Below are 27376 nucleotides of genomic sequence, written 5' to 3'. Positions count from 1 at the left end.
ATGATATCACCTGTGGCCAGCACAGAAGCCAGCCATCTTCCTCACTACAGCCGGGATACAGGGCTGCAGAGGTCAGCATGTAAACACCAGCTGACCCAACCCCGTTGGTTAATAAACTTCTGAGCTGCAAGAAAAAAAAAAAAAAAAAAAAAAGAATTCCTACAAATAACTAAGAAAAATACAAATAATTCAATAGCAAAATGATTCAAAACCACGAACAAGATCTTCACAAAGAAGAAATCAAATGATAAAAGTACAGGAAAAGGTGCTCAATTCCATTTATAATCAGAGAAATAAAAATTTGGACTATAATAAAATGCCAAAATATGACTACCAGATTAGGAAAAAAAAATTAGTCTGACGATTGCTCTCGCACACTGCAGATAAAAATGTACCAGATCATTATTCTACATGAAGCCAAGTGTGGCCTGCCATAGTTGCATGACTGATTATTTAGCCCAAACCCCAAAACACCAAGAGTGGATCTGGCAAAGGTTAATGATAGTCAAGTTTTGAGGAGGGCAGAGTGGGGGCAATTTAATAGAAAGAGTGAGGTCTCTGATGGACATTGAGTGGCTGTACTAGCACTGAACTGCTCGATGAGCAGCCATCAAACCATACTTGGGGACTTTATTTTTATTTATTTATTTATTTTATAAATTCTTCTTTTTATTAAGTCATATGCACATAGATCATGAATACATCTATGCATGTTTGGGGTACAATGTGTTGATTTTTTTATACAATCTGACATGCTTACATCAAACCAATCAACATAGCTTTTGCCTCATTTACTTGATTATTTTATTATTTTATTTTTTTATTAAATCATAGCTGTGTACATTAGTATGATCATGGGGCACCATACACTTGGTTCATAGACCGGGGGACTTTATTTACTTGAGAGTGGTTTAACCTTCTTCTCACGTTTAAGCTATTGTTACTTTGCATCTTCACTTTCTTGAAGATTTAACTAATTCTAACTGATATGCCTTTTCATGAGTAACATTTTGAGTAGCTGTTATTTGTCAAGCCCTGTGGTAAGTGCTTCACATAAGTTACCTCATTCAATGAACTCAACAACAATAGGAAGTAAGTACTTAGACACAGAGAGGTTTAACAAATGTGTGCTAAAGTTACGCAGGAGGTTTAATTCCAGCTCATATATTCTTATTGTTTTATTTATTTATTTTTTTTGGAGACAGAGACTTACTTTGTCACCCTCAGTAGAGTGCCCTGGTGTCATAGCTCACAGCAACCTCAAACTCTTGGGCTTAAGCAGTCCTCTTGCCTCAGCCTCCCAAGTAGCTGGCACTACAGGTGCCTGCCATAACTCTCTGCTATTTTTTAGAGATGGGTCTTGCTCTAGCTCAGGCTGGTCTTGAACTTCTGAGCTCAGGCGATCCACTTGCCTCGGCCTCCCAGAGTGCTAGGATTACCAGCATGAGACACCGTGCCCAGCCCTGAGCTTACATATTTTTAACTGTACTTTATACTCCTGCCTGCCTACGTGTATGTGAGCCTTATTTATCTTTGTGTCCTTATAATACTTACCAGTAGTTTGCATATAACTCTTGATTCATATATAAGTATATTCCCTAAAAAATTGTCTTGGTTTAATCAAACAAAATAAAGCATGCATCAGGTTTTTAACTAAGGAATTCTTCTGCCATTCACTCATTCATTTATGATAGGTCTTGCTAAGTTTAAATTCTTTTTGTTTAAGCAAAATGGATTTTCAGTGCAGAATAAGATTAACTTTGTAAGCAATTACCAGAAACATATCTTGACAATAAGTCTTTACATTTTAGTAGTTGCTTTTCATGATAAAAACAAAACAACACCTATCCAACAAAGCCCAGGCAGAAAATCACTACAAAGGAAAATATCTGGAATTCAATCGTTTCCCATATGTAGTATATCCTAAAGATTTTTTTTTCCCTTTCTTAATGAAGGTAAATTTATCAGCAAAGACTGAAATTACATTTTGTTAATGGTATTCAAATTGTGAAGTGTTAACTTGTCTTCCAAAAGTTCTTGAAAACATCTCTACTTGCAACAATTTATTTCTTAATCACCACAGGTGGGAAAAATGATAGCATGATTCCTAGGAACAAGAAGTGGATGTGTATCAGAAATTTGGTATACAAATTTGAAATACAGATGTTCCCTGTGTTAAATAAAAAGTAATCTCTTCCCCATTTTCACAAACAGTTATTGAGTACTGACTTTGTGCCAGGAACTGCTCTACTCTGGAATTTATCACCAAATGTACCTGATGAAAACACAGACGATAAACAGAGAAAGCACATTATAGAATGTCAGGCAGTGATAAGTTTAGGAAGAAATATGAGGCAGGGTGCAGGTGACTAAAGGCTGGGTAAAGATGCACTGGTCAAAGAAGCCACATGTCATTTGTTGATGTGACATTGGAGCAGAGACCTGAATGCAGTGAGGGGAAAGTCAGTATTTCTGGAGGAAGTACTTTCTAGATCAGTGTTTTTCAACCTTTTTTAGCTCACAGCACACTTGAACCTATAGTTATATTTCCTCAGCACACTTAAATTATGTTGATCAAAAAATTTTTTTTGAGTGAAAAGAAGAATATGCTTACTATGCTTTGAACTTCTTTTGGAAATAATTTCATTAATGACCATTAAAACATTTCGTGGCACACCTAAGATCTTCTCATGGCACACCAGTGTGCCAAAGCACACGGGTTAAAAATTGCTATTCTAGATAGACAGGGTGGCGCCTTGGGATGGGCTGCCAGTGTGAGAGGGGAGTCCGAGGCGCTGAGGTAAGTGAGGCAGTCACCGTTCAGTGCTACAGAATGGGAGCTATGTATGTAAGAGAGTATACATGTTATATATATATATCCAATTAAGAAAAGTTTGGAGTCAACTTTAGGATAAATTTTTAGTGACAAAACATATATGAGATGGTAAATGCAATAATTGTTGCACTTGCTATCTCATTTCTGTTGAGTTTTTCAGGCATTGTTTTAGGACTTGCAGTAAGCAGCTTCTGAAATGGCTCCCATGGACCCTGCCTCCGGGCGTTCACATCCTCTACCATCACCTGCTTTTGAGTGCAGAGCAGACCTAGTGACAGGATTCCAATGAGTGTGGCAAAAGCGATAGAATGTCATGTCTGTGTTTAGGTTACACAAGATTGCCACTTTCGTCTTGCTAACTAGCACCCCTTCTATCATATGTGCTCTTTCTCACTTGCTCATTCTGTGAAGTCTGCTGCTCACCTTGACATGCTCTGCAGACAGATTCATGCAGCAAAGAACCAAAGGAGGCCTCCAGCTGACAGCTACTGAGGAACTGAGGCCTTAGTCCAAGAGTCCACAAGGAACTGAATCTCATTACCATGTGAGTAAGTCAGCCAGCAGATCTTTTCCAATCAGGGCCTTGAGGTGACTTCAGCCTTGTGAGAGACCCACAGCCAGAGGACCCAGTTAAGCCATGCTTAGATTTCTGACCCACAGAATCCATATGAGATAATGAATGTCTTTTTTAAACCACTAAGTTTTGGGATAATTGTTACATAGTAATGGATAATTAATATAGTTTTGTTTTTAAATTGAGCAATAACAATCATGTAATATTGACTAATAATTGTATTTCCTTGATTCAGTCTTTAGTTTTGAAATTTACAATAATTGTAAAAGAACAAATTTTAATTTTAAGAAGTTATGCAAAAACCTCTTGAAGGTTATACAAAAACCTCTTGTATACTCAGTATACAAACATAGAGGGGATATGGAGTAACATTTTATTACAAATGAAATCTTATACTTTCCTTTTTTTTTTTGAGACAGAGTTGTCACCCTCGGTAGAGTGCCATGGCGTCACAGCTCGTAGCAACCTCAAACTCTTGGGCTGAAGTGATTCTCTTGCCTCAAGTAGCCGGGACCACAGGTGTCCTCCACAATGCCTGGCCATTTTTTGGTTATAGTTGTTATTGTTGTTTGGCAGGTCCAGGCTGGGTTCGAACCCGCCAGCTCCAGTGTATGTGGCTGGCACCCTCGCTGCTGAGCTACAGGTGCTGAGCCCAAATCTTATACTTTCTAAACAAGAAATATGATACCTAGCAATTCACATTCTGTTTTACTGTTTTAAACTTGGAATTGTAAGTGATCACATGGAATATGAAAGCTCTGTTTCTTCTTTACTATCATCGTTTAATTATTCATTTATTATTCATATTTACTGTTATTGTTTATTTTCAATCCACTGTTTAACCATAGAAACAATTAATACTACAGGGGTTGGAAACACAAACTCTGCCCAAAGCAATTGCTCCCAAAACAAATGTGTAGCAGAGTCTAACTATGTCAGGGATGACAACATAAGTGGGACTTCTCATTAAGTTCACTGTAGAACTGGAAAATATTCTTCTTAGCAAAGTATCTCAGGAATGGAAAAAAAACTATCCAATGTATTCAGTACTACTGTGAAACCAAATAATAATAACTCACACTTGCATATGAAAAATGAAACACAACTTTAGTCTATAATGAAGGAGAGAAGGGGAGGGCGAGGGATGGGGAGGGGGTGGGAGGGATAGTAGGGGATAGTAGGGGGACCACAACTATGGAGCACATTGAAAGTACAAGTTGGTTCTATCATGTGTAGAACACAAATGTCCTAATGCTATAAATGGGTGAATGAGATGAAAGCTATGCTGACTAGTATGATGTAAGCACTCCAATTTATACAAATAATCAACACACTGAAATGGGCATAAATGTATTTATGATCTATGTACAAAAGACTTAATAAAGAAAGAAAATAAAAAAAATAAAAGAGACAAGATGGCGGACTGAAGCCAGCTTTCAACAAAGGCTCCCGTCCAGAAGGAGAGTTAAGGGACAGGAATTTAGTAAGTATCCTGGTGGACTTGAGCCTCACCAAGAGAGAAGGCTGAAGAACGCACATCAACACCGCTGAGGCAAGTTGTGATCACAAGGACGCAAACAAAAGGTACAAAATCCACCACCAAGCGGACGGGAGTCCCCCTCCCCCATGAGACCGGCTCTGTAGCCCCACAATTGAACAAGCGGGCAGAAATTAAAGCCCCTCCCACTACACTCCACGGGAGAGACCTTCTAAAAACTGGACCTACCTCCCCTACTGGGGTGCCGTGGCGTTCTCCTGCCGGACATAGGGCTGAATAAAACTTTGGGAATCCTTTGCCGGCAACCCTGAATCCCCGGCGCTCCCCTCCCGCCCACTGAGGTCCGGAGGCCTGTCCCCCAGGACTTCGGATCCTTGGGTGATTTCTCAAGGGGAGTGGACAGTCCCCGAGTTGCGACTGGTCAGCATTGACTCTGAGGCGCGCCGAGTGAGGAGAGGGCACCGGGCTGAGGGGGAGTCACGCCTCGCGGCACTTCCCTGCGGTGCAGTGCACCAACCCTCCCCGGGCATACGGGGCCCAAGACTGAATAAGACTCTGGCCTCCCTGCTGAGAGCTGAGAACCCCTACTCTCACTCGGGGTCTGAGGGCCTATCCCCCAGGAGTTCGGCTCCTTGGGTGATTTCTCGAGGGGAGTGCACAGTGCCTGAGCTGCGTCAGGTCAGCGCTGACTCTGGGATACGTGAGCGAGGAGAGGGCACTCCGCTGAGGGGAAATCAAGCCTTGGCGGCACTTCCCTGCGGTGCAGTGCAGGAGCCCTCCCCGGGCACAAGACTGAATAAGACTCTGGCCTCCCCGCTGAGAGCTGAGAGCCCCTACTCTCACTCGGGGTCTGAGGGCCTATCCCTCCGGAGTTCGGCTCCTTGGGTGATTTCTCGAGGGGAGTGCACAGTGCCTGAGCTGCGTCAGGTCAGCGCTGACTCTGGGATACGTGAGCGAGGAGAGGGCACTCTGCTGAGGGGAAATCAAGCCTTGGCGGCACTTCCCTGCGGTGCAGTGCAGGAGCCCTCCCCGGACCGTAGTATTGCGTGAAACTGAATGAAACTCTAGCTTCCCCCCGCCCCACTCCCAATCGGGGTCTGGGGGCCCATCCCCCAAGAGTTCTGATTCTTGGGGGATCTCTTAAGGGGTGTGGACCCAGCACAAACTGCGGCCGCTCAGTGCTGACTCTGGGGCGCGGGACAGAGGAGAAAAGGGTCGCCTGAGTGCCCACACCAGAGCAGCAGTTCCCTGGAGGTAGATCAACAGCCGTTTTTTCTTTAACGGCAGAACGCTCACTTCTGGATATTCTGAGGCCACACCCCCTGTCTCCCTGGGCAACCAGAGGAGGCCACCGGTGACACGGCTCACAAACCCGGAAGCCTCCAGGGCGGGGCCGACCCAGAGAGGTGTTCAGACGCAATTCTCCAGCAGCAAAGACGTTTGAACTCAAAACAGCCCGTCTCCTGTAGGCGACGACAGGAACAGAGACAGAACCTCACAAAGTTGTCTGTTCTGTTCTGTTCTGTTAGCAGCATCCATCAGGGACGGGGCTAAGCCTGAGTGAACACCTCCTTCCCATCACCTGCATCAAACACTCAAAGATGTCAGGCCCCATCTCCTCCTGCTAGATAGCGGCAGTCTGCGGGGGCCTGGCAGACTTCCTCGCGATTCAGGCAGGTGCAAACCCCTGGAGTGTCTGTTCACTGCAGGCAACTGGGTTAGCCATCTGCAGAGATACCAGTGACTGGGTCCGACGGAGGGGCAAAGTGGGGAAGGAGACGTCAACCTTCCCAGACTGCTCTGTTTGCGGGGTGGCTCCTCCTGACTCCACGCTGCACTGGGGTGAGCTGTCTCAGAGGAGTCACCAGGCCCCTGTGATCCAGTTCCCAGAGACCTCTTGAACCCTTCCACCTGAGACAAGTGCCGATTGAGACAGTTGATTCGGACCTTTTGAACTGGGCTAATAGACTGAGGACTTTTCAGGTGGTGCCCTGGGTGTGCGATTGTAGGAAGGTTTGATTCTCCTTTTCCAACTGGGGCCAGAGGTGGGCAGGCGGGGTGACTTAATTGTTGATTTTTCCACACAGCTGAGACTTCAAGCCAGAGTAGAAGTCGCAATAGGATCGAACAGAAACCAGCTGAAAACAAGACAGAACCACTTTGCTCCACCACACCAGACAGGGCCCCAGTTTCTCAGGCCACAACACTGTACGGGCCCTCGATAAAACCCCAGGGGAAAAACCAAAGGGAGTAAACCATGGGGCGGAATCAGCGGAAAAACTCTGGTAACATGAATAACCAGAATAGATCAACCCCCCCAAGAAAAGATACGGCAGATGTGATTGAAGATCCCATTCATAAACAACTGGCTGAGATGTCAGAAGTCGAATTCAGAATTTGGTTTGCAGACAAGATTAATAAAATGGAATTAGGAATTTGAGGAGAAATTCAAAAACTGTCTCAAGAATTTAACGAATTTAAAGACAAAACCACCAAAGACTTAGACACACTGAAACAAGAACTTACAGCCCTCAAAGATATGAAAAATACAGTAGAATCCCTCAGTAACAGAATGGAGCAAGCAGAAGAAAGGATTTCTGACATTGAAGATAAAGTCTTCGAACGCTCCCAATCTCTCAAAGAGGAAGAGAAATGGAGAGCAAAAACGGATCACTCACTCAGAGAGCTCTCAGATAATTCGAAAAAAAATAACATAAGGGTTATAGGAATTTCGGAGGCTGATGACGTGGCAGCCAAGGGCACAGAGGCCCTTCTACATGAAATTATGAAAGAAAATTTTCCAGACATGCCTAGAGAATCTGAAATTCAGATAGCAGACAGCTTCAGAACCCCAGCACGATTCAACCCCAAAAAGCCATCTCCCAGACATATCATAATTAGCTTCACTAAAGTTAACATGAAAGAGAAGATTCTCAAAGCAGCCCGGCGAAAGAAAACTATAACGTACAAAGGTAAGAATATTAGAATAACTGCAGATCTCTCTGCTGAAACTTTTCAAGCAAGAAGAGGCTGGTCATCAACTTTTAATCTCCTAAAGCAAAAAAACTTTCAACCCAGGATCTTGTATCCAGCTAAACTGAGTTTCATCTATGATGGAGAAATTAAATACTTCAATGACATTCATATGTTGAAAAAATTTGCCATAAGTAAACCAGCTCTTCAGGATGTTCTCAGACCTATCCTCCACAATGACCAACCCAATCCTATACCACAAAAGTAAACTCACTCAGAAACTTCGGATCAAACTCCAACTTCCACACTGGCGAAAGGATTAGAAATGTCCACTGGACCTTTGAAAAACTCGATACCCAAAATTCCACCAGACTTATCCTTACTCTCCATCAATGTGAATGGCTTAAACTGTCCTCTAAAGAGGCATAGGTTAGCTGACTGGATACAAAAACTTAAGCCAGATATTTGTTGCATACAAGAGTCACATCTCAACTTAAAAGACAAATACAGACTCAGGGTGAAAGGATGGTCATCCATATTTCAGGCAAATGGTAATCAGAAAAAAGCAGGTGTTGCAATTTTATTTGCAGATACAGTAGGCTTTAAACCATCAAAAGTAAGGAAGGACAAGAATGGTCACTTCATATTTGTTAAGGGTAATACTCAATATGACGAGATCTCAATTATTAATATCTATGCACCCAACCAGAATGCACCTCAATTTATAAGAGAAACTCTAACAGACATGAGTAACTTGATTTCCTCCAGCTCCATAATCGTTGGAGATTTCAACACTCCCTTGGCAGTGTTGGATCGATCCTCCAGAAAGAAGCTGAGCAAAGAAATCTTAGATTTAAACCTAACCATCCAGTATTTAGATTTAGCAGACATCTACAGAACATTTCATCCCAACAAAACTGAATACACATACTTCTCATCAGCCCACGGAACTTACTCCAAAATTGATCACATTTTAGGTCACAAGTCTAACCTCAGTAAATTTAAAGGAATAGAAATTATTCCATGCATCTTCTCGGACCATCATGGAATAAAACTTGAATTGAGTAACAACAGGAATCTGCATACCCATACAAAAACATGGAAGTTAAATAACCTTATGCTGAATGATAGCTGGGTCAGAGATGAGATTAAGAAAGAAATCACCAATTTTTTGGAACAAAATGACAATGAAGACACAAGCTATCAGAACCTCTGGGACACTGCAAAGGCAGTTCTAAGAGGGAAATTTATAGCACTGCAAGCCTTCCTCAAGAGAACGGAAAGAGAGGAAGTTAACAACTTAATGGGACATCTCACGCAACTGGAAAAGGAAGAACATTCCAACCCCAAACCCAGTAGAAGAAAAGAAATAACCAAAATTAGAGCAGAATTAAATGAAATTGAAAACAAAAGAATAATACAACAGATCAATAAATCAAAAAGCTGGTTTTTTGAAAAGGTCAATAAAATAGATAAACCTCTGGCCAACCTAATCAGGAAAAAAAGAGTAAAATCTCTAATATCATCAATCAGAAACAACAAAGACAAAATAACCACAGACTCATCAGAAATCCAAAAAATCCTTAATGAATATTACAAGAAACTTTATTCTCAGAAATATGAAAATCTGAAGGAAATAGACCGATACTTGGAAGCACGCCACCTTCCAAGACTTAACCAGAATCAAGTGGAAATGTTGAACAGACCCATATCAAGTTCAGAAATAGCATCAACTATACAAAACCTCCCTAAAAAGAAAAGCCCGGGACCAGATGGTTTCATGTCAGAATTCTACCAAACCTTTAAAGAGGAATTAGTACCTATATTACTCAACCTGTTCCAAAATGTAGAAAAAGAAGGAAGACTACGCAACACGTTCTATGAAGCAAATATCACCCTGATCCCCAAACCAGGAAAAGACCCAACAAGAAAAGAAAATTATAGACCAATATCACTAATGAATATAGATGCAAAAATATTCAACAAGATCCTAACAAACAGAATCCAGCAACACATCAAACAAATTATACATCATGACCAAGTTGGTTTTATCCCAGGGTCTCAAGGCTGGTTCAATATACGTAAATCTATAAATGTAATTCAGCACATAAACAAATTAAAAAACAAAGACCATATGATTCTCTCAATTGATGCAGAAAAAGCTTTTGATAATATCCAGCATCCCTTCATGATCAGAACACTCAAAAAAATTGGTCTAGAAGGGACTTTTCTTAAACTGATAGAGGCTATCTACAGCAAACCCACAGCCAATATCATATTGAATGGAGTTAAATTGGAATCATTTCCACTCAGATCAGGAACCAGACAAGGCTGCCCATTGTCTCCATTGCTTTTCAACATTGTAATGGAAGTTTTAGCCACCGCAATTAGGGAAGAAAAGGCGATCAAGGGTATCCATATAGGGTCAGAAGAGATCAAACTCTCGCTCTTCGCAGATGATATGATTGTGTATCTGGAAAACACTAGGGACTCTACTACAAAACTCCTAGAAGTGATCAAGGAATACAGCAGCGTCTCAGGTTACAAAATCAACATTCATAAATCGGTAGCCTTTATATACACCAACAACAGTCAAATTGAAAAAGCAGTTAAGGACTCTATCCCATTCACAGTAGTGCCAAAGAAGATGAAATATTTGGGAATTTACCTAACAAAAGACGTGAAAGATCTCTATAAAGAGAACTATGAAACTCTAAGAAAAGAAATAGCTGAAAATGTTAACAAATGGAAAAACATACCATGCTCATGGCTAGGAAGAATCAACATTATCAAAATGTCCATACTACCCAAAGCAATATATACTTTCAACGCACTCCCTATTAAAGCTCCACTGTCATATTTTAAAGATCTTGAAAAAACATTACTTCGTTTTATATGGAATCAGAAAAAACCTCGAATAACCAAGACATTACTCAGAAATAAAAACAAAACAGGAGGAATCACACTACCAGACCTCAGACTTTACTACAAATCGATAGTGATCAAAACAGCATGGTATTGGCACAAAAACAGAGAAGTAGATATCTGGAATAGAATAGAGAACCAAGAGATGAATCCAGCTACTTACCGCTATTTGATTTTTGACAAGCCAATTAAAAACATTCAGTGGGGAAAAGATTCCCTATTTAACAAATGGTGCTGGGTGAACTGGCTGGCAACCTGCAGAAGACTGAAATTGGACCCACACCTTTCACCATTAACTAAGATAGACTCTCATTGGATTAAAGATTTAAACTTAAGACATGAAACTATAAAAATACTAGAGGAGAATGCAGGGAAAACCCTTGAAGAAATTGGTCTGGGTGAGTATTTCATGAGGAGAACCCCCCGGGCAATTGAAGCAGCTTCAAAAATACACTACTGGGACTTGATCAAACTAAAAAGCTTCTGCACAGCTAAGAACACAGTAAGCAGAGCAAGCAGACAGCCCTCAGAATGGGAGAAGATATTTGCAGGGTATAACTCTGACAAAGGTTTAATAACCAGAATCCACAGAGAACTCAAACGCATCAGCAAGAAAAAAACAAGGGATCCCATCGCAGGCTGGGCAAGGGATTTGAAGAGAAACTTCTCTGAAGAAGACAGGCGCACGGCCTTCAGACATATGAAAAAATGCTCATCATCTTTAATCATCAGAGAAATGCAAATCAAAACTACTTTGAGATATCATCTAACTCCAATGAGACTAGCCTATATCACAAAATCTCAAGACCAGAGATGTTGGCGTGGATGCGGAGAAAAGGGAACACTTCTGCACTGCTGGTGGGAATGCAAATTAATACATTCCTTTTGGAGGGATATATGGAGAACACTCAGAGATCTAAAAATAGATCTGCCATTCAATCCTGTAATTCCTCTGCTGGGCATATACCCAGAAGACCAAAAATCACAACATAACAAAGATATTTGTACCAGAATGTTTATTGCAGCCCAATTCATAATTGCTAAGTCATGGAAAAAGGCGAAGTGCCCATCGATCCACGAATGGATTAATAAATTGTGGTATATGTATACCATGGAATACTATGCAGCCTTAAAGAAAGATGGAGACTTTACCTCTTTCATGTTTACATGGATGGAGCTGGAACATATTCTTCTTAGTAAAGTATCCCAAGAATGGAAGAAAAAATATCCAATGTACACAGCCCTACTATGAAACTAATTTGGGACTCTCACATGAAAGCTATAACCCAGCTACAACTTAACAATAGGGGGAAGTGGGAAAGGGGGGGTGGGTAGAGGGAGGGGAATCGGTGGGATCACACCTGTGGTGCATATTTGCGAAACTTGGTAAATGTAGAATATAAATGTTTTGGCACAGTAACTGAGATAACGCCGGAAAGGCTATGTTAACCACTGGGATAAAAATGTGTCAAATGGTTTATGAAGTGAGTGTATGATGCCCCATAATCATATCATTGTATACACTTATGATTTAATAAAAAAATAAAAAAATAAAAAAAAATAAAAAAAATAAAAAAAATTTGGACCCCACTACGTAAAAAAAAGTTCACTGTAGAAAACAATGCTTATTAAAAAATAAACAATAGCAATGTGCTAAATTGAAGATAATGTATATATTATTAAAACTCAGCAGTATCCACAGCAATTGCTTAGAACAATTGACAAAAGGCTTTACCATTGTTTAAAATTGCTGGAACATAGTGATAATAAAAAGTGGCCCTATTTTAGTTGGTTTTAGCTTCATTTTATATTCTCTATAGGCAAGTACCCCGATCTGCCTGCACTCTGGGTGAGCTGCTCCTACCCACCTGTCCTTGCTATGGCACCATTTTCCATGCACATAGTGGCTGCTCAATAAATATTTGTTCTCTGGAATGGACCTAATTAAACTCAAATAAGTAAACCCAACCAAAACATTCAATTGTTCCGTATTGTTCAACAAAAAGAAAATAAAATGAGAAAAACATAAGTTGAAAATAAACTGCCCTGATTGGGTAAGAACAAAAAATTAATATAAAAACTCCAGGAAGTAGATTAGAAACCTCAGAAAACAAGTCACACCTAGTTAAAGTTAATCTCTGTGGTTCAATTTCCAAAGAGGCTTGTACTTCTTTGCAAATTTAGCCTAAGTCATAATCAAAGGAATTGTTAGGCATTAAAGTTTATTACTTTTTTTTTTTATTGTTGGGGATTCATTGAGGGTATAATAAGCCAGGTTACACTGATTGCATTTGTTAGGTAAAGTCCCTCTTGCAATCATGTCTTGCCCCCAGAAGGTGTGGCACACACCAAGGCCCCACCCCTCTCCCTCCTTCCCTCTCTCTGCTTTTCCTCCCCCCACCATGACCTTAATTGTCATTAATTGTCCTCATATCAAAATTGAGTACATAGGATTCATGCTTCTCCGTTCTTGTGATGCTTTACTAAGAATAATGTCTTCCACTTCCATTCAGGTTATTACGAAGGATGTAAAGTCTCCATTTTTTTAAATAGCTGAATAGTATTCCATGGTATACATATATATTCATGTATATATATGTATTGTAACAATACATATATATACATGAGCTTGTTAATCCATTCCTGGGTTGGTGGGCATTTAGGCTGTTTCCACATTTTGGCAATTGTAAATTGAGCTGCAATAAACAGTCTAGTACAAGTGTCCTTATAATAAAAGGATTTTTTTCCTTCTGGGTAGATGCCCAGTAATGGGATTGCAGGATCAAATGGGAGGTCTAGCTTGAGTGCTTTGAGATTTCTCCATACTTCCTTCCAGAAAGGTTGTACTAGTTTGCAGTCCCACCAGCAGTGTCAAAGTGTTCCCTTCTCTCCACATCCACGCCAGCATCTGCAGTTTTGAGAGTTTGTGATGTGGGCCATTCTCACTGGGGTTAGATGGTATCTCAGGGTGGTAGAGTTTATTACTGTTTATAAACTCACTTGTAAAAAATATGAGCTTAGGTAATTTTTGGATAAGTGGCATTTGGTTCAAAGACATTTTGATCCAGCCTCTTCAGTTATCTTAGCTTAGAGGAGGAGATAAAACAAATATAAAGATAGAAGAGAAAATTAGCAAATAGATGAAGTGTGTGGTTTAGTTATGCTACTATTAGCTTTTTCCTTCTGCCTTGCATATTGTTTAATCCAAGAATAGTTATATGTTTTAGGAGTAGAAAAATAGGCCAATATCATTGTGAGTGCCTATAGCCAGTGAATAATGTCATTTGGGGCTCATCCCAATTCTGATGCACAAAAAGGCTTTCATTTATATTGTTTGGTCTCTTTCAATGGGCCTGCCACAATTACTGGTTCAAATTCTAAAACTGTGGCTGGGTGCCTGTAGCACAGTGGCTATGGCGCTGGCCACATGCGCCAAGGCTGGCGGGTTCGAACCCGGCCTGGGCCAGCTAAACAACAATGACAACTGCAACAAAAAAATAGCCGCGAGTTGTGACTGGCATCTGTAGTCCCAGCTCCTTGGGAGGCTGAGGCGAGAGAATCGCTTGAGCCTAAGGGAGACATAGTGAAACTCTGTCTCAAAAAAAAAAAAAAAATCTAAAACTGAGCCTATTTATGCTGACATTATGTAAAAGACATTACAGAAACTCATGGGACACTCATGAGCCATCCTTCTGGTCAACTGTCAACTGGTCAACTTAAATGTAAACAATTAAGTGGGGTTTCTGGCAAAGCTTTTTAAGGAGGATTGACTCAGATGCCATACATAGTTTCACCCTTCCCACTTCCTCTCCTTTTTTTTTTTTTTTTTTTTTTGAGACGGAGTTGTATTCTGTTGCCCAGGCGTGAGGGCAGTGGTGTCACCATAGCTCACTGCAACCTCAAACTCCTGGGCTCAAGCCATCCTCCTTCTTCAGTCTCCCAAGTAGCTGGGACTACAGGCAGGCACCACTGTGCCAGGCTAATTTTTTTCTATTTTTTTGTTTTTTTGAGACAGAGTGTCACTTTGGTCACCCTTGGTAGAGTGCTATGGCGTCACAGCTCACAGCAACCTCAAACTCTTGTGCTTAAGTGATTCTCTTGCCTCAGCCTCCTGAGTAGCTGAGACGACAGGCGCCTGCCACAGCACCCAGCTATTTTTAGAGACGAGGTCTCGCTCTGGCTCAGTCTGGTCTAGAACCCATGAGCTCAGGCAATCCACTCGCCTTGGCCTCCCAGAGTATTAGTATTATAGGTGTGAGCCATGGCGCCCTGCCAATTTTTTCTATTTTGGGGAGAGACTGGCTCTCAGTTTTGTTCAGGCTGGTCTCAAACTCCTGACCTTGATCAGTTGGCCTTCCAGAGTGCTAGGATTACAGGGGTAAGCCCCCACTTCTCTTTCTTCCTGAAACTTGCACTTCTGACCAGAGCTTCAAAAGCCATCTGGAGGATGACAGAGCTAGAAGGAACTTGGGTTGCAGATGGTATCTGGCGATGCCATACTAGCCTGGCACTTGCAGGCTTCTTTAAACCTTTGACTTGGTTAACTATTACTTTTCATCTACACGAAATCACAGTAGAAAGTCCCATGAAGAGTTCTTTGTTTTTTGAAGATAGCAGTATACTTCAACTTCAATTTGGAATTAGGATGGACAATATAAAATAGTTTGATTTGGTTTTGTGGGGCTCTCAGTCCTTTCTTTAATCTGCCTGCTTGGTGTTCACCTTCCTCAGCACTCCCAGCTTGTGAATTTCATCATCACTTTCACACTTCCTAAATCTTTGTTTCTATTTGGTTATACATACTGTCTGTCATCTAAGCTTTGCAAGAAGTGATGTAAATGTTTGCAAATAACTGATGATCTCCTTGGACCTCTCTTGTAATAATCTACATTTATTTTAAATAGGCAAGTCAAAATTAGATGGTTTTAAGATGACAAAATTGAACAAATTACTTACTCTGTAAGTTCAACATCCTGGATTTTGAAAAACACCTTTAGATTCACTCCATATTTATTATTTTTGTATCTCTTCTAAGGGACATACCTATACTGAATATTTCTGGTAATATATTTTAGAAACACTTAATAGTTTATTACTATACCACTAGAAATCTTCAACTTTAAGAAACCAATGCAACAATTAGGCAAGACAAGGAAATACAGGGAATCCAAATGGGAGCAGAGGAGGTCAAACTCTCCCTCTTTGCTGACGACATGATCTTATACTTAGAGAACCCCAAAGACTCAACCACAAGACTCCTAGAAGTCATCAAAAAATGCAGTAATGTTTCAGGATATAAAATCAATGTCCACAAGTCAGTAGTCTTTGTGTACACCAATAACAGTCAAGATGAGAAGCTAATTAAGGACACAACTCCCTTCACCATAGTTTCGAAGAAAATGAAATACCTAGGAATATACCTAACGAAGGAGGTGAAGGACCTCTATAAAGAAAACTATGAAATCCTCAGAAAGGAAATAGCAGAGGATATTAACAAATGGAAGAACATATCATACTCATGGATGGGAAGAATCAACATTGTTAAAATGTCTATACTTCCCAAAGCAATCTACCTGTTCAATGCCATTCCTATCAAAATACCAACATCGTACTTTCAAAATTTGGAAAAAATGATTCTGCGTTTTGTATGGAACCGGAAAAAACCCCGTATAGCTAAGGCAGTTCTCTGTAACAAAAATAAAGCTGGGGGCATCAGCATACCAGATTTTAGTCTGTACTACAAAGCCATAGTGCTCAAGACAGCATGGTACTGGCACAAAAACAGAGACATAGACACTTGGAATCGAATTAAAACCAAGAAATGAAACTAACATTTTATAACCACCTAATCTTTGATAAACCAAACAAGAACATACCTTGGGGGAAAGACTCCCTATTCAATAAATGGTGTTGGGAGAACTGGATGTCTACATGTAAAAGACTGAAACTGGACCCACACCTTTCCCCACTCACAAAAATTGATTCAAGATGGATAAAGGACTTAAACTTAAGGCATGAAACAATAAAAATCCTCCAAGAAAGCATAGGAAAAACACTGGAAGATATTGGCCTGGGGAAAGACTTCATGAAGAAGACTGCCATGGCAATTGCAACAACAACAAAAATAAACAAATGGGACTTCATTAAACTGAAAAGCTTCTGTACAGCTAAGGAGACAATAACCAAAGCAAAGAGACAACCTACACAATGGGAAAGGATATTTGCATATTTTCAATTAGACAAAAGCTTGATAACTAGGATCTATAGAGAACTCAAATTAATCCACATGAAAAAAGCCAACAATCCCTTATATCAAAGGGCAAGAGACATGAATAGAACTTTCTCTAAAGACGACAGACGAATGGCTAACAAACACATGAAAAAATGTTCATCATCTCTATATATTAGAGAAATGCAAATCAAAACAACCCTGAGATATCATCTAACCCCAGTGAGAATGGCCCACATCACAAAATCTCAAAACTGCAGATGCTGGCGTGGATGTGGAGAGAAGGGAACACTTTGACACTGCTGGTGGGACTGCAAACTAGTACAACCTTTCTGGAAGGAAGTATGGAGAAACCTCAAAGCACTCAAGCTAGACCTCCCATTTGATCCTGCAATCCCATTACTGGGCATCTACCCAGAAGGAAAGAAATCCTTTTATCATAAGGACACTTGTACTAGACTGTTTATTGCAGCTCAATTTACAATCGCCAAAATGTGGAAACAGCCTAAATGCCCACCAACCCAGGAATGGATTAACAAGCTGTGGTATATGTATACCATGGAATACTATTCAGCCATTAAAAAAAATGGAGACTTTACATCCTTCATATTAACCTGAATGGACGTGGAAGACATTATTCTTAGTAAAGCATCACAAGAATGGAGAAGCATGAATCCTATGTACTCAATTTTGATATGAGGACAATTAATGACAATTATGGTTATGGCGGGGAACAGAAAGAGGGATGGAGGGAGGTGGGTGGGGCCTTGGTGTGTGTCACACTTTATGGGGGCAAGACATGATTGCAAGAGGGACTTTACCTAACAATTGCAATCAGTGTAACCTGGCTTATTGTACCCTCAATGAATCCCCAACAATAAAAAAAAAAAAAGAAACCAATGCAAATGCTATGAGGGCTATGTTAACCAGTTTGATGAAAATATTTCAAATTGTATATAAAACCAGCACATCGGGTGGCTCCTGTGGCTCAGAGGAGTAGGGCGCTGGCCCCGTATACCGGAGGTGGCAAGTTCAAACCCAGCCCTGGCCAAAAAACTGCAAAAAAACCGCCCAAACCCAAAAACCAAAACCCCCAGCACATTGTACCCCATGATTGCATTAATGTATACAGCTATGATTTAATAATAATAATAAAAGAAACCAATGCAATAAGCCACAAATCTGGGTTCCTCTGGTCTTCTCAGTCAGTATCACTCATACTTTATGTTCTAGCTTCCACAACTTGGTTACTGTCTCTCGTCTGTTATTATTCCCTGACATGATGCTAATGGATATAATGATGGATGTCATTGGTGACCTCACCAGAGGAATTCTGGTGGAGGGATTGAGACGACATTGAGACGGAATGGAGAGGACAGAAGAGAAAATGTGCGAAGCAAATAGACAACTTTATTGAGAAGTTTGGCTGATCAGGAAGATAGAGATGAGGCAGTAGCTGGACAGAGAAGTGGAACTGAAGGAGGAAGAGAGATATGTTTACCATCAAAAGAATTTTTGACTATGTTAAGTCAAGTTACATACCTATCTTTCTGTCTGGAAAATTATCTTTTTATCTTTCAAAGTAGAAAGTCCTTGATTGCTTATGATGATTAGTATCACAAATTCTGCCATTCTGAGCATCTCCTTTGTGCCCTTTATAACAAGTAAAATGGGTAGAAGACAAAAAAGACTGTGAACTTCCCAAGTGGAGACAGCGCTGTTAGATGCAGCTAGATGTCAGAGGTTTGGGAATGACTTTCCTAGGCTGATGTTCTCTGGAGGGGGTACCTGGGGTACATTAAATACCCAGGGGCTATGCCATTTCTTTTTCCCTCTTGTAATTCAATCACCCCCAAAGCTTTTCTTTTTACTTGGAGTGGATAGGCTGTAACTATGTTTGATGTTGTTTTGTATTATTTGCTGATATTACAACATTAAATGACCTTACTTGAAGCTTGAGTACACTTGTAGGTGATTATATTTATGTGAATTATTTCTTAAAGTCTGAGGCTGAACTCATGACTATAAGGAAGGAGGAAAGGAGAATGTCTCAGAGTCATTTTCTCTTTCTATTTGAATATATCACTAATTTTGAAGCCCAAATCTATTTTTTGGTTACTTTAGTTGTTAAGCATTCAGTATGAATCAAAGGGGCAAGTAATTATCTCCAGAAGTACGAGAATACTTGTGCAGAGTTAATACCTTATGAGGTGCGAAGTGCGTGTCTGCGCTACTTATAAATTAAGCAGGTAGGAGCCAGCTGTAGTAGTATATGACCTGTTTGGAATGAGTTGGATTCTGTTTTTGAGGATCATGAGAATTTTATATTCCAATAATGTGAATCATCTTTAGCTCTCTTTTGAGTTCATTCACCTCTGTCACTTTTTCAAAGTATTAATCATAACTAGCAAAATCTAAGGTGAATAGAATAATGACTATATGCTCAGACTGGTTTCAACTTCACTTAAATTATTTTCTGAATTGCTTATGTGTCCTGTCAGCCATGACTGCTTCCCTTCAAATATGATTATTATTATACTTTCTGCTTTCAGGGGATGGAAATAATTAAAGCCACAGACACTATTATAACAATTTTAGCAAACATATTCAATCATCATTCATAGATTTGCTGACAATGAATCTCAATTTTATCATTTTCTTCTTTCCTCTATTCCCTCTGATGATGTACAGTTCAAAGACTTGGATATTATGCTACTTGCTACATGTACGTCCTTGAGCAAGTTACTCTTTTGAACTTGGTTTCCTAAAAATTAGAGCTAAGAATATCAACCTAAGGAAGTTTCTATGACTGCATGAAATAATGTGTGTAAAATAATTAGAACTTGGCTCCTGAGAAGTATCAGTTATTTCATAAATATTTAACTCAAGATGAATTGTTTCCTGAGGGGTAATACATACATACTTTGTTTTTCTACATATGCTCAATGTAGAAAACTTGGTATAAAAAAGCAAAAATTAGGACCGCCTGCAGAACCGTAAAACAGATGTAATAACTATTAACATATTGGTAGGTTAAATGAAAAATTATGTAAAACTCTGAGCCCCAAACTAGCACTTAGGTTCTAATGTGTGTGTGTATGTATATATATACACACACACACACATATTTGTGGGTTTTTTCTGATCAGACAAATGTAATTGGTCTCTCTCTCTGTCTCTGTCTCTCTCATCTACCTATCATCTATTTATCTGTCTAGCAATCAGTCTATAGTAAAATAAGGTGATAAAATTAGCACTTTAAAAGATCTATATTTTTATCTATAGATACATCTATATCCATAAATCTATCTTTACTTGCACCTCTAGGGATAACATGATTTAAACTGCCAGATAAACCTTGCTGCAGGGACTGAAGGGTTTTCTGCTGTCAGGGGTACTGATCCGTTCAAGCTAATGTCAGAGAGTACCGCTCACATCATGCAAGGTGGGCCAACATCTGAGTAACAGGCATAGTCCTCTCTCCTCTGTTCTTGACAATTTAGAGAAATGAAAGTGCTATCTTGTTGTAGTGTTTTTGTTCAAAGGTGTTTTTGTAGATCCTGTATCACTGGGAGTAGGAAGTGCAGTGTTAAGAGTATAACTAACTCCTGGAGACCTCAAGCTTGCAACAGTGTAAAGGGAACATCAACCGGAAGTGGATCTTAGCACGCTAGTCAGTGCTGACAGTTCTCACATCCGGTGGGCTTCCTTTGACCAGTAAGAATTACACATACTCCAGCTGCGAGTAGGAACTTAGAGTCTCAGAAGTCTGTTCAGGGGCACCAGACTGGTGACATCAATCATTTGGATTTGGGGGGATATCTGCCATTCATTTTGCTGTATTATCTAAGGCAGGTTATATGTTACCTCTCTGAGCTGCAGGTTCTTTAACAGATGCGAACATTGTAACCTAATTGATTGTAACCTCACATTAATCTGAACTAAAAAAAAAAAAAAGACTCTTGCTTGCAAGCAATGGTAATTTAAGGTTAAAGGTAAATAAAAAGAGAATTTATCACCTGTAGGATAATATGAGAATAACATGTATTGAGAGTATTTTATTTGGCAAAACCTGCTGGAAGGGCTTTACATGTATTTGCTTATTTAATCTTTCCACTGCAGGTGCTATCATTATTATCTCCATTTTACACAGAAGGAAACAGTGGCACAGAGTAGTGCCTGAGGATATCAGTTAATGAGTATAAAGCTGGGGAGCTGGAATTCAAATTGATAGCAGTTGCTCAATAAATAAGTGTTGAATAAATACACAAACATGAACTGGCCAGACAGTGATTTATGAAGCCAAAACCATGATTTCCTTGCTGTATGATTCACTTAGTTTATTTCCTTTTTATGGTAATGGTGGCATCCTTATCCTTACCTATCTCTGACTTTTGGTCACCTGATGAGCCAATGCATGAATGTCATTCCCGAGATTAACACCTTAAGCAGGCTCTACTGATGGGAGATCAAGAGCCTAATCTCATATATGAGATGGCAAGCACAGGAATTATTCCTTTACTATGTTATTACCAGTCAGCCTTTGAGTAAGGACAAAAATGTGTGCTGAGTTAAACATAGCCAAAAGGATTTGCCTCTACCTTTAAAAAGATCTCTATATTTCATTCAATGCATTTTTCCCTATTTAGACTTTGCCTTCTTTCAAAAGAAATTTGAGGTGATCATGCAACCTATTGGCTATAACTCTTCCCTAAGAAGCCCACTTCATAGCTGCCCCAATTTTCATTTAGAATACGAGATAACCAAAAGTTACCATAAAACCAAGATAAAAAATGCACATGCTAAAAGTGTAAAAGAGAAAACAATAAAAAGAGGAACATATAAATGAAGATAGCCACAACTCTGTCATGTCCCTTCCCCAAAGGGACTGCTCACCCCTTTGCCATTCAGATGAGCATATAATATACCCCACCACGTTGAGCTAGGGCTGTTAGGGGGATGTGGTGGGCCATGATGTTGTAGTACTTCTTACCTGCCTGTGAGTAGAACAATCTATGGCCCAGAGAGTAGAACTAGTGCCCAAATGTTGTATAAAGTCAAAACCAGAATACAAACAAGTCTAAAACTGAGTCCTCTTCAGAGGGCTGGGCAGACAGTGGTAAGAGAATCTTTAAATGGGAAGTGGGAGAAATATGCTAGGGATTGAACAACTTCTGCTAGACTTGGCAAGAAGGAAATGTGATTGCCTTTTAAAGGCCAGCACCGATAGTATGGAAAAGGCAGAAACTGGAATGTTGTAGCTTGGGTAGCGTAAAGAACTGTGTAAATCTAGGTAATATATAATACAGCACTAAATAAATAGAGCTATGGAGTTGGAGTAAATTCAATTATGACTGAAGGAACTATGGAACATTCTATGAAAGAGTAGACATTGAAAAATGGTGAGGATTCGAATAATTAGAGATGGAAGACAAAAAATTATGATGAAAGGAACAAAATATGCAAAGACACAAAAGTAGTGAAGTGTAAAGGAAAGCGTCCATACTTCGATATGACTGTAACTTAGAGAATACATTGGGATTAGAGGTGAGTAAGATTGAAAAAGTAAGCTAGGGGTAGATCATGAAGCTCCTACAATACTGCAAAAATTTTAACAGAATAAAATTAAAATAAATAAATTAAAATTTAAAATTTGATTTAAAATAAATTAAAATTTAAAATTACTTATTAAAATAAAATAAATGTAGTCCTAAAGAATTAGACTTTCTGGCCAGTTTTGTTTTGAGAATATGATCATTACAAAGTAAAAAAAAAAAAAAGTCAGCTTTACAGCAATAAATGTTTTGGTTAACCATTCCCAAATAATAATCACATCTAAATGAAAAGTTGAAGGATTTTAAAGCACTTTTACAGAGTGCAGGAACTAGCCGACAAGGTCATAAGAACTGATTATACCCACCATCACAAGACACTGCTGTTTATATTTCTGCAACTCATGCTTCCAATTTAATTTTAAATCTAGAGTATTCTGACGCGTACATGTTATTCCTTAACCATTTCTCTGAAACTTAAATTAAAGGTGGGCTTACCTATATTGGAAATGTCATTTATATGGAGTTCAATAGAATTTTTTTTCAAAAGAGAACTGAGAACTAATTAATCAAGCATAGTTCATAAAATAGTAATCCAGTCTATCTTATCTTATTCAGTATTTCACCTTGATGTAACAACAGTATTGTCCTTCAATAACTGGAAAGTACGAACTCAATTGGAATAACTGCTAGACTTCTTGTAAGTTCTAGAAAGTCACGTAATTTAATTATATTCTTTCAAACATGCCATGGCTTTACCCGATTTTAGTTATATTTGGGGGAAAGATCACTGTCAACATAGATAATAAGGGTAACATTAAGGGTACTTAAGGGCTCAAAATATTTCCTAACAATCTGCTTGATGTCTCTACTATGGCAAATACTACTGTTTGTCTACCCAACAAGTTGATAGTGTCAGATCTACCCACTTTCTTATTTTCTCTTGCAGCAAGGGGTGGCCACGTGATTCAATACTAACCACTAAGGTGATTGCCCACTTCCTCCGCGAAAATAGGGAGATGTGAGACACAGTAAGCATTCTTTTTGGCTACTGAGGTCATCTCCTTTCTGTCTGGATAGTTATGTCAGAATGTGATGCTTGGAGCTGGAACAGCAATCTTTTGACCTTAGGCACAAACCTGCACATGAAAAGCCATCATAGTGATATTGAGGGTCAGAAAGATGGAAACAGCCAGAGGTTTTGATAATACTGCCGAGCTTGGGCCAGGCACTGTGGCTTTCACCTGTAATCCTAGCACTCTTAGAGGCGGAGGCAGGTGGACTGCCTGAGCTCACAGGTTCGAGACCAGCTTGAGCCAGAGCTAGACCTTGTCTCTAAAAATTAGCAGGGTGGGCTCAGCGCCCGTCGCTCATTGGTTAGGGAGCTGCCCACATACACCGGGGCTGGCTGGCTCGAACCAGCCAGGGCCTGCTAAACAACAATGACAACAACAACAACAACAAAAAATAGCCAGGAGTTGTGGCGGGCGCCTGTAGTCCCAGCTTCTTGGGAGGCTGAGGCAAGAGAATCACTTAAACCCAGGAGTTTGAGGTCACTGTGAGTTATGACACCACTGTACTCTAGAGGGCGACAAAGTGAGACTCTGCCTCAAACAAACAAACAAAACAGCCGGGCGTTGTGGCAGGCACCTGTAGTCCCAGCTACTCGGGAGGCTGAGGCAAGGGAATCACTTCAGGTCAAGAGTCTAAGGTTGCTGTGAGCTGTGACGCCACGACACTGTAGAGGGTGACAAAAAAAGAAAAATAGCCGGGCGTTGTGGTGGGCCCTTGTGGTCCCAGCTACTCAGGAAGCTGAGGCAAGAGAATCACTTCAGGTCAAGAGTTTAAGGTTGCTGTGAGCCGTGACGTCGCGACACTCTAGAGGGCGACAAACTGAGACTCTTATCTTCAAAAAAAAAAAAAAATACTGCTGTGCTTCAACAAACGCCTCACGAAGGGGTGACTCACAAGCGGCTGAACCTAAAGATCCAGTTCCCCAAGAAAGAAGCCAAGACTCCCACCAAGAACACACTGTCTGGCTCCCTCCCCGCCTTTCCAGAGAGAGAGAGGTGAAAGGGAAGGCGGAGGTGGTTTCAGGGGCACGCTTGGGCCTCGGGGGGGACAGCCGAGAGCGGCCCAGCGGCGTTTTCTCCTCACAATGGATCCGTCTGTGGGGCAGGGGCAGCTCGGCCAGAAACAGAAGCGAAAATCAAACCACCTGGGCCCTGATGAGGACTCCCAGGATGGCTCCAATGGAATACCATCTGCGCCAAGCGTGACTGACAGCCTGGTGTCTAACGGGACGCGCGGCATCGTCACCCAGATGAAGAACATTGAGTGCATCGAGCTGGGCCGCCACCGCCTCCAGCCGTGGTACTTCTCCCCGTACCCACAGGAACTCACCACCTTGCCAGTTCTCTACCTGTGCGAGTTCTGCCTCAAGTACACCCGTAGCCTCAAGTGTCTTCAGCGTCACTTGACTAAGTGCCACCTGCGACATCCCCCAGGCAAGGAGATTTACCGCAAAGATACCATCTCCGTTTTTGAGATTGATGGACGGAAGAATAAGAGTTACTCTGAGAATTTGTGCCTTTTGGCCAAGTGTTTCATCCAACACAAGACCTTATACTATAACACAGACCCTTTCCTCTTCTATGTTATGACGGAGTATGACTGCAAAGGCTTCCACATTGTGGGCTACTTTTCCAAGGAGAAGGAATCAGCACAAGGCTATAACGTGGCCTGCATCCTAACCCTGCCTCCCTATCAGAACCGGGGCTATGGCAAGCTGCTGATTGAGTTCAGCTATGAACTCTCCAAAGTAGAAGGGAAAACAGGGACTCCTGAGAAACCTCTCTCAGAACTTGGCCTCCTATCCTATCAAAGCTACTGGTCCCAGACCATCGTGGACATCCTGATGGGGGTGAAGTCAGAGAGCGGCGAGAGGCCACAGATTACCATCAACGAGATCAGTAAAATCACCAGCATCAAGAAGGAGGATGTCATCTCAACCCTGCAGTACCTCAACGTCATCAACTACTACAAGGGCCAGTATATCCTGACACTGTCCAAAGACATCGTGGACAAGCATCAGCGGGCCAAGCTCAAGCGGCTCCTTCAGATCGACTCGGAATGTCTGCACTTCACTCCCAAGAACTGGAGTAAGAGGGGAAAGTAGTGGCCAGGCAACTGAGAGGACCGGGGTTTATGGTTCTTCTCAGACCACTAGGTGGGGGGTGGGAGCTTTCTGTACAGAAGGGTAGTTGTAAAAATTTCTTTCGTAAAGTAGGAATTGGAGGTGGTATGGGTATTGGCTGCAAAATTCTGGTCTGTCTTACACCGATGGCCTCTGGCGATAAATTGTTTCTGTAGGCCAATATGTACGTATACAAACATGTATATATATAGTCCATTTCTACATTTGTAATAGTCCATTCTGAAGCCCTATAACTTTTCACTTTATTTACATATATATCATCATATTTGTTTCTTTAAAAGTTTATATGATTATATATTAGTTACTACTTCTGCATAACAGAATACCATAAATGTAGAGGCTTAAAACAAAATATGCTTTTTTAAATTTCAGGATGGGTCAGGAGTATGGGCTTGGTTTATCTGGATTCTCTGCCTTGGTGTCTCTTATGAGAGCTGCACTCTAGGTCTTGACCCGGGCAAGGGTCTCATTTGAAAGCTTGGTTGAAGAAAATCTGTTCCCAAGTTCATTTCATTATTGGCAGGATTTAATTCAGTGTGGATTGTTGGAGGGAAGTCCTTCATGTCTTAATGTCTATTGGCCACCCTCATTTCCTTGCCATACATACCTCACCAACATGGCAATTTGCCTTATCAAAGCCAGAAAGCCGAAGAGAGAAAAATAGACCTAGAAATAGAGAGATTGCTAGCAAAGCAAAAGTCACGATCTTACGTAGCCTAAATATAGAAGTGACATTCTGTCATCTTTGACATATTCTATTTGTTAGAAAGAAGTTACAAGTCTTGCCCATTCTCAAGGGGACAAGATTATGCAAGGGCACAAAAACTAAGAGGCTTAGGTCACTGGGTGCCGTGTTAGAGTCTGCCATGACACATTATTTCCTCACACCTTTTGACATTTGAAAATATAGCTAATTCTCTAGGATTCTCTAATATTTCTCTTGATATTTTTATGTTGATATAAGCACTATGTTTATCATTAGAGAGATGTTTGTCATAATCCTTTGTGTACAGTAACAAATTATTTCAAAAAATTGAATTTATTCTTCTGTATTTCAAAAAGTATATGAGATTGGGGAGAGCTAGGCTGTCATAAGCCTTAAAGCAGATACAATTGCATTGGCTTATGAGAGATTTTCTTTAAGGGACAATATGGGGTTGAGACCAGTGAGGCCCCAAAATACAAGTGATTTAAATTTACTTAGCTTTCTGCTACTGCTCTTAGCTCAGTGGGTAGGGCGCCAGCCACATACACCAAGGCTGGCTGGTTCAAACCCAGCCCAGGCCAGCTAAAGAAACAATGACAACTGCAACAACAACAAAAAATAGCCTAGCTGGGTGGTGCCTGTGGCTCAGTGAGTAAGGTGCCTGCCCCATATACTGGAGGTAACAGGTTCAAACCTGGCCCTGACCAAACTGCAACAAAAAATAGCCAGGCATTGTGGTGGGCGCCTGTGGTCCCAGCTACTTGGGAGGCTGAGGCAAGAGAATCGCCTAAGCCCAAGAACTGGAGGTTGCTGTGAGCTGTGACGCCACGGCACTCTACCGAGGGCAAGAAAGTGAGACTGTCTCT

General features: G+C 40.6%; 1 pseudogene across 1 annotated transcript; it reads left to right on the top strand.

Annotated features, from left to right (window-relative positions):
- Positions 1 to 25769, top strand: LOC128576745 (histone acetyltransferase KAT5-like; annotated as a pseudogene). Its single transcript, XR_008377490.1, has 2 exons — positions 1 to 103; positions 24545 to 25769. The product of XR_008377490.1 is annotated as a histone acetyltransferase KAT5-like (transcript).
- Positions 25770 to 27376: the final 1607 nt, after the last annotated feature.

The sequence above is a fragment of the Nycticebus coucang genome, chromosome X (assembly GCF_027406575.1).
Source record: "Nycticebus coucang isolate mNycCou1 chromosome X, mNycCou1.pri, whole genome shotgun sequence".
Lineage (NCBI taxonomy): Eukaryota > Metazoa > Chordata > Mammalia > Primates > Lorisidae > Nycticebus > Nycticebus coucang.
The sequence above is the reverse complement of the archived record's forward strand: the minus strand, read 5'-3'. Positions and strand labels throughout refer to the sequence as shown.